This window comes from Oncorhynchus nerka, linkage group LG22 (genome assembly GCF_034236695.1).
Source record: "Oncorhynchus nerka isolate Pitt River linkage group LG22, Oner_Uvic_2.0, whole genome shotgun sequence".
Taxonomy (NCBI): domain Eukaryota; kingdom Metazoa; phylum Chordata; class Actinopteri; order Salmoniformes; family Salmonidae; genus Oncorhynchus; species Oncorhynchus nerka.
The window spans coordinates 49074863-49081233 of record NC_088417.1 but is presented as its reverse complement, the minus strand read 5'-3'; the positions used below and the strand labels follow the sequence as shown (position 1 = coordinate 49081233).

General features: G+C 43.3%; 1 long non-coding RNA gene across 1 annotated transcript; it reads right to left on the bottom strand.

The window, feature by feature from the left end:
* Positions 1-4268: 4268 nt before the first annotated feature.
* Positions 4269-5362, bottom strand: LOC115105291 (uncharacterized). Its single transcript, XR_003859846.2, has 2 exons — positions 4600-5362; positions 4269-4493 (listed from the first exon to the last, which is right to left on the bottom strand). It is a non-coding gene; the product is annotated as an uncharacterized LOC115105291 (long non-coding RNA).
* Between the last annotated feature and the right edge of the window lie 1009 nt (positions 5363-6371).

Here is a 6371-nt window from a genome sequence, read left to right as displayed (position 1 = left end):
TTGTGGCTGCTTTGCATGATGTATTGTTGTCTCTACCTTGCCCTTTGTGCTGTTGTCTGTACCCAATAATGTTTGTACCATATTTTTATTTTTTTCTTCAAGAGAGCGAGAGTTGCACCCCTTCTGAAAAAACCTACACTCGATCCCTCCGATGTCAACAACTACAGACCAGTATCCCTTCTTTCTTTTCTCTCCAAAACTCTTGAACGTGCCGTCCTTGGCCAGCTCTCCCGCTATCTCTCTCAGAATGACCTTCTTGATCCAAATCAGTCAGGTTTCAAGACTAGTCATTCAACTGAGACTGCTCTTCTCTGTATCACGGAGGCGCTCCGCACTGCTAAAGCTAACTCTCTCTCCTCTGCTCTCATCCTTCTAGACCTATCGGCTGCCTTCGATACTGTGAACCATCAGATCCTCCTCTCCACCCTCTCCGAGTTGGGCATCTCCGGCGCGGCCCACGCTTGGATTGCGTCCTACCTGACAGGTCGCTCCTACCAGGTGGCGTGGCGAGAATCCGTCTCCACACCACGTGCTCTCACCACTGGTGTCCCCAGGGCTCTGTTCTAGGCCCTCTCCTATTCTCGCTATACACCAAGTCACTTGGCTCTGTCATAACCTCACATGGTCTCTCCTATCATTGCTATGCAGACGACACACAATTAATCTTCTCCTTTCCCCCTTCTGATGACCAGGTGGCGAATCGCATCTCTGCATGTCTAGCAGACATATCAGTGTGGATGACGGATCACCACCTCAAGCTGAACCTCGGCAAGACGGAGCTGCTCTTCCTCCCGGGAAGGACTGCCCGTTCCATGATCTCGCCATCACGGTTGACAACTCCATTGTGTCCTCCTCCCAGAGCGCTAAGAACCTTGGCGTGATCCTGGACAACACCCTGTCGTTCTCAACTAACATCAAGGCGGTGGCCCGTTCCTGTAGGTTCATGCTCTACAACATCCGCAGAGTACGACCCTGCCTCACACAGGAAGCGGCGCAGGTCCTAATCCAGGCACTTGTCATCTCCCGTCTGGATTACTGCAACTCGCTGTTGGCTGGGCTCCCTGCCTGTGCCATTAAACCCCTACAACTCATCCAGAACGCCGCAGCCCGTCTGGTGTTCAACCTTCCCAAGTTCTCTCACGTCACCCCGCTCCTCCGCTCTCTCCACTGGCTTCCAGTTGAAGCTCGCATCCGCTACAAGACCATGGTGCTTGCCTACGGAGCTGTGAGGGGAACGGCACCTCAGTACCTCCAGGCTCTGATCAGGCCCTACACCCAAACAAGGGCACTGCGTTCATCCACCTCTGGCCTGCTCGCCTCCCTACCACTGAGGAAGTACAGTTCCCGCTCAGCCCAGTCAAAACTGTTCGCTGCTCTGGCCCCCCAATGGTGGAACAAACTCCCTCACGACGCCAGGACAGCGGAGTCAATCACCACCTCCCGGAGACACCTGAAACCCCACCTCTTTAAGGAATACCTAGGATAGGATAAAGTAATCCCTCTCACCCCCCTTAAAAGATTTAGATGCACTACTGTTCCACTGGATGTCATAAGGTGAATGCACCAATTTGTAAGTCGCTCTGGATAAGAGCGTCTGCTAAATGACTTAAATGTAAATGTAAATATTTTGTGCTGCTGCCATGTTGTCATGTGTTGCTGCCATGCTTTGTTATCTTAGGTCTCGCTTTATGTAGTGTTGTCTCTTGTCATGATATTTTTTATTTAATTTATTTGTATTCTTAATCCCAGCCCCCGTCACTGCAGGAAGCCTTTTGATTTTTGGTAGGCCGTCATTGTAAATAAGAATTTATTCTTAACAGACTTGCCAAGTTAAATAAAAGATTTACTATTTTGATTCATGCTGACAAATAAATGCTACACTATCCCTGTCAATAGGCATAGTTGGAGCAGGATGCAGATTACCATGCCTCTCATTCTACTAGTAGCCGTCATTTTTTTTAGACTGGCAGGATGTTCATTCCTAGCGCATATGCTACAATCCTTTGCTGTGATGAATTATTGCCTAACTTTTGTCTCCCAAGATGTAATTCAGCTCTCCTCTCCTGTTCCCAGAGATCAACTAAGTGCTATACAGCATGCATAGGCTCAGCTAATTCACTCACTCACTCTTAGACATTGAGACCTGTTTTTTCTTTGTGGTTTTGCCAAATGCATTTTAGAGTTGAAGAGCACCAAGTACAGATACACATGCTTGTTAAAGCATCTCGAAGACTGAATACAATATATAAATCAGTTTGACAAGGTGAAAAACTGATTGTTTTTTCTATTATAGCATGCAGTGATTAGAATGATATTGTCCAGGTCAGGAGCCCAGGCTTTTGCCGTATAGTTTCACTGGACCGCACAATTTTAAGATTGCATACTGCTTAGGCATTTCTCTTTCTCTACGGTTGGCTACATTGGTAACCAGGGCACAGGAATGCTCCTAGAGAGAGGGGGAATACTGAAGCATACGTTGATGACAGTTCTGTCTCCATCAGAGGCTCAGGCTTTTGGCATATAAGGTAAAACTGACATTTCTGGACTAACATTGTGCCCCCCACCCGGCACTCCTCTATATACATTCATTGGTAGGTTACACACTATTTAAATTGATAAAATACTGCCTGAGATACTGCCTGAGAAACCTTTGCCATTTGTCTCCATACTCAATAAATGGAGACACTAAATGTTATGTTCTTTGTTTAAATGTATATGCATGAAATGTACATTATGGAAAACATTCCTCACACTGTCATCGTTAGTTCTAGAATAATGGACAGGCAAGAATTTGTCACTGTCAAATTAGGTTAGTAGGAACCTTAGCCTAATTTAAACCACCTAAATATTCACATTCACTTAACATTTAGTATTTGAAACCGGAAACATGCTGTTAGCTAGCTGACTATGACTTTCCAACACAAGTCTGGATCTCTTCCAAGTCAAGGTAAGCTTTTGGTTTTACTAATTTATTGCCACCGGGGCCACCATTAATACAGGATTGTAGCGGGTTTTCAAACGCGTTAGTTCTATTAGCTATGCTGACTATGATGTTACTAATATAGCTAATATGGTGACAACGATGTAGGCTGTGTGTAGCGGTTTGGCTTGGAAATGTGTTTTTTGCCTGGTCACATACAGCTGATGTGTTGTGCATTAATCCACAAGGGAAGAGGTAAGCGCATAGATGCGAAAAGGAATACAACGTGGCTGCTATGAAAGTGAACTGTGTTTACACGTGATCAGTGTAGTATTCACTCTGCCGATTCTGTTGAAAACATTTCTTAAAAAGAATCAAATGTAACAAAACAGGGATAAATATACCCGAATTTGTCCAATAAAAACTACTGTTTGCAACTGTTGGACTAATGATTACACCCTATTTCAGCTAGATACAGGTAAGAGTGTGCAAGGCATTATTGAATGTCACCGTCTGTCACCTTAAATGTCTCTCGACCTGTGTGCACCTATGTTATAAACTGTCATTTATAGGTTAGGTTGATGGGTATAGGACATGAGTATAGGAACATTTGAGTATCATGTAGTAGCCTAAACCTATTGCCATTACATTGAACTGGGTGAATGGAATATGAATGACAGTCCAATATCCTGTAATAGAAATAACGCCATGCTTAAAAAAACAAAAACATTTGTCCTCCCTCATCTTAAACGGCACTGACTGCCACATACATTTCTGTGACTTGCTAACTTTAGCTTGCTCGCTCAATGAATCCTGCTGGGCGAAGTAATATGCACCTCTTGCGGTTTTTTGGTCACCTTATTCGGCCTGTTCTGCCTCTTTTGAGAAACGGTTCAATCCTACCTTGAGGCACTACTTGCTGAGTAAGTAAAACACTAAATCATGATACAGTAACTGTTGTTCACATATGTATTCATTATAAATTGTGTCAGTTAACGATAAACCTTTAAACTGCACTCTTCCCATCTCTCTATGTTTCAGGCTCAGATGACAAAACCTGCACACATTCCGAGGGTTGCAGGTCTGCAGACTTTCTATTGGTCACATTTAATACGGAGAAATATACAATTTACATTTACATTTAAGTCATTTAGCAGACGCTCTTATCCAGAGCGACTTACAAATTGGTGCTTTCACTTTATGACATCCAGTGGAACAGCCACTTTACAATAGTACATCTAGGTCTTTTAAGGGGGGGTGAGAAGGATTACTTTATCCTATCCTAGGTATTCCTTAAAGAGGTGGGGTTTCAGGTGTCTCCGGAAGGTAAATAAACCAAAGACATTGCTTAACTGTGAACAAACTTTATTGCAGACATTTTCCTCAAATAAAATGTATTTACATTTACATTTACATGTATTTACATTGGGGATTATGTGTGTGTGACAGAGAGAGAGGGAGTGTTGCGTTTTAAGTTTCCTTGTCACCCACCCATCTCTGCTTTGTCAGTCTTGATAGGCCCAGTGTATGCACTTCTGGGTGAGGCTGTCAGGCAGTGGAGTGCATTGCAGATCTGAAAAGGACGCAGAAAGTGGCAGTAAGTATACAGATCAACATGTTTGTGTGCACATCGGTTGGTGGGATTGAGCATATATGCATGTAATATGATTCTGAATGACCTGTATCCAGTTGGGAATCCTCAAGTTTCTCCCTTCAAAGCCAGTGAAGTAAGAATTGGTGCAGCCGGTAAATTAAATACCACAGCTGAGGACTGCTGTGACTACAGCTGAACTACTGGGGGTGGCAGATCTAAAAGAGGCATAATTTTCTTAACTGACAATAATCATACAAGTAAACAGAGTGAATGAGTATAAGGCCTAGATTCAATCAGATCAAGCATTAACCAGCGATAGCTGACACCAACATTGCTTATGTTTTATCGGTGTCTGATGTTGGATCTGTCAAATCGGCAAGCAGCGGCTCCTGATCATTGTCACGAATCTACACCGTAAACGAAAAAGTGTAGGTTATATATAAATGACGCTCAGATTAAAAATGTAACTAAATGAGGATTTATATCAGCCTAAACGAGGTGTAGATTACATCTCAAATTCCACTGTTCTAACTTGTAAACAGGGCTGCATGAGATTTCTGTTCATGCGACTCCCTGCCGCCAACGGCAATGTGCGTTTTAGGTATAACGCCAGGAGCCGCTTGTTAATTTGACAGCTTTAATACAGTTCCACATCGGACACAACCAAAACAACCGCTATGCGGATGTGATTGAATAGAGCCCCAAGTGAGGGAGAGTATGCATGTGATAATTACCTGCATCACCAGTCATTGCCGGTGAAGCAGGTGCAGACCTGTCAAAATATTGCTAGCTAGCATGATTGCATGTAAAACAACTTTACAGATGATTAAAGTTAGAAAGAAAAGTTGACTTACCGGTCTGCTGCTCTTGGGAACTAGATAAACATCCGCATAGGTCGGCTGGACAAAAGAACGAGTCAAAATTCACCCAAGGCTGAAAACGGCTTTAGAACGTTGGCTAAAGCTAAAACTAGCGCGAGCCCATATCAAATGAATGGAATCGAACTTTCGCAGAGCTTGTTTTGACTGGAGTGAAGCTTAGATTCCCATTTAGCCTAAATGGCACCAAACAAGTATCCATTTTTAACACTACAATCTGTTCTTAGGACGAAACTGAAAAATAACTCGTGTATAAAGGAAACATCTGCACCTCAGTGGAGCCAATTGTGCTTGTCTGCATAGCGAGGAAGTAGAGGAAAAAATGTCAACTGACTATTTCTGGTCTAGCGTTTGATGACGAGATACAATACCCAGCCTTACATAATTAGAAAGATAATGATTAACATGGTGTCCGAAAAGACAAAAAAACACATTGCGAGATATTTGGCAAAATAAGTCAGCCATACCCTATAGTAAACAATGGGACGACCTCAAGAGTAACATGAGTAATTCGTTGTTTACATTAACTTAACGTGAGCAGGTCTCAATTGCCAACTATAGCGAAACAACCATTGTCCCATTTGTTGTACTTTCTTGCTGGAGACACTGATAGCTAGCGCTGCTAACTAGCTAATGCTAACGGCGCTAGCTTAACTCCTGTTAGGCTGGACACATTACACGAACGTTCGGAAGGCGAGTTGATACCACAGTGCTCAATAGAACTAATAGGAGCTGGCAGGGTGATAAAATGCCCTAAATTAAGGCCTGCTTTTTCGTGATTACTTCAACTACGACAGGCAGCTGGGAAATATGAAACTTGGCTCCACCGCGGATGCAATGAACCACTTTAGAAAAAAAGCATTTTTTAAAATGCAATGTGTCCAGCCTAACATAGGAGTTTAGCTAGCGCCATTAGCATTAGCTAGTTAGCAGCGCTAGCATGTTAGCTATCAAAGTGGTCTATCCAGCAAGAATGTCG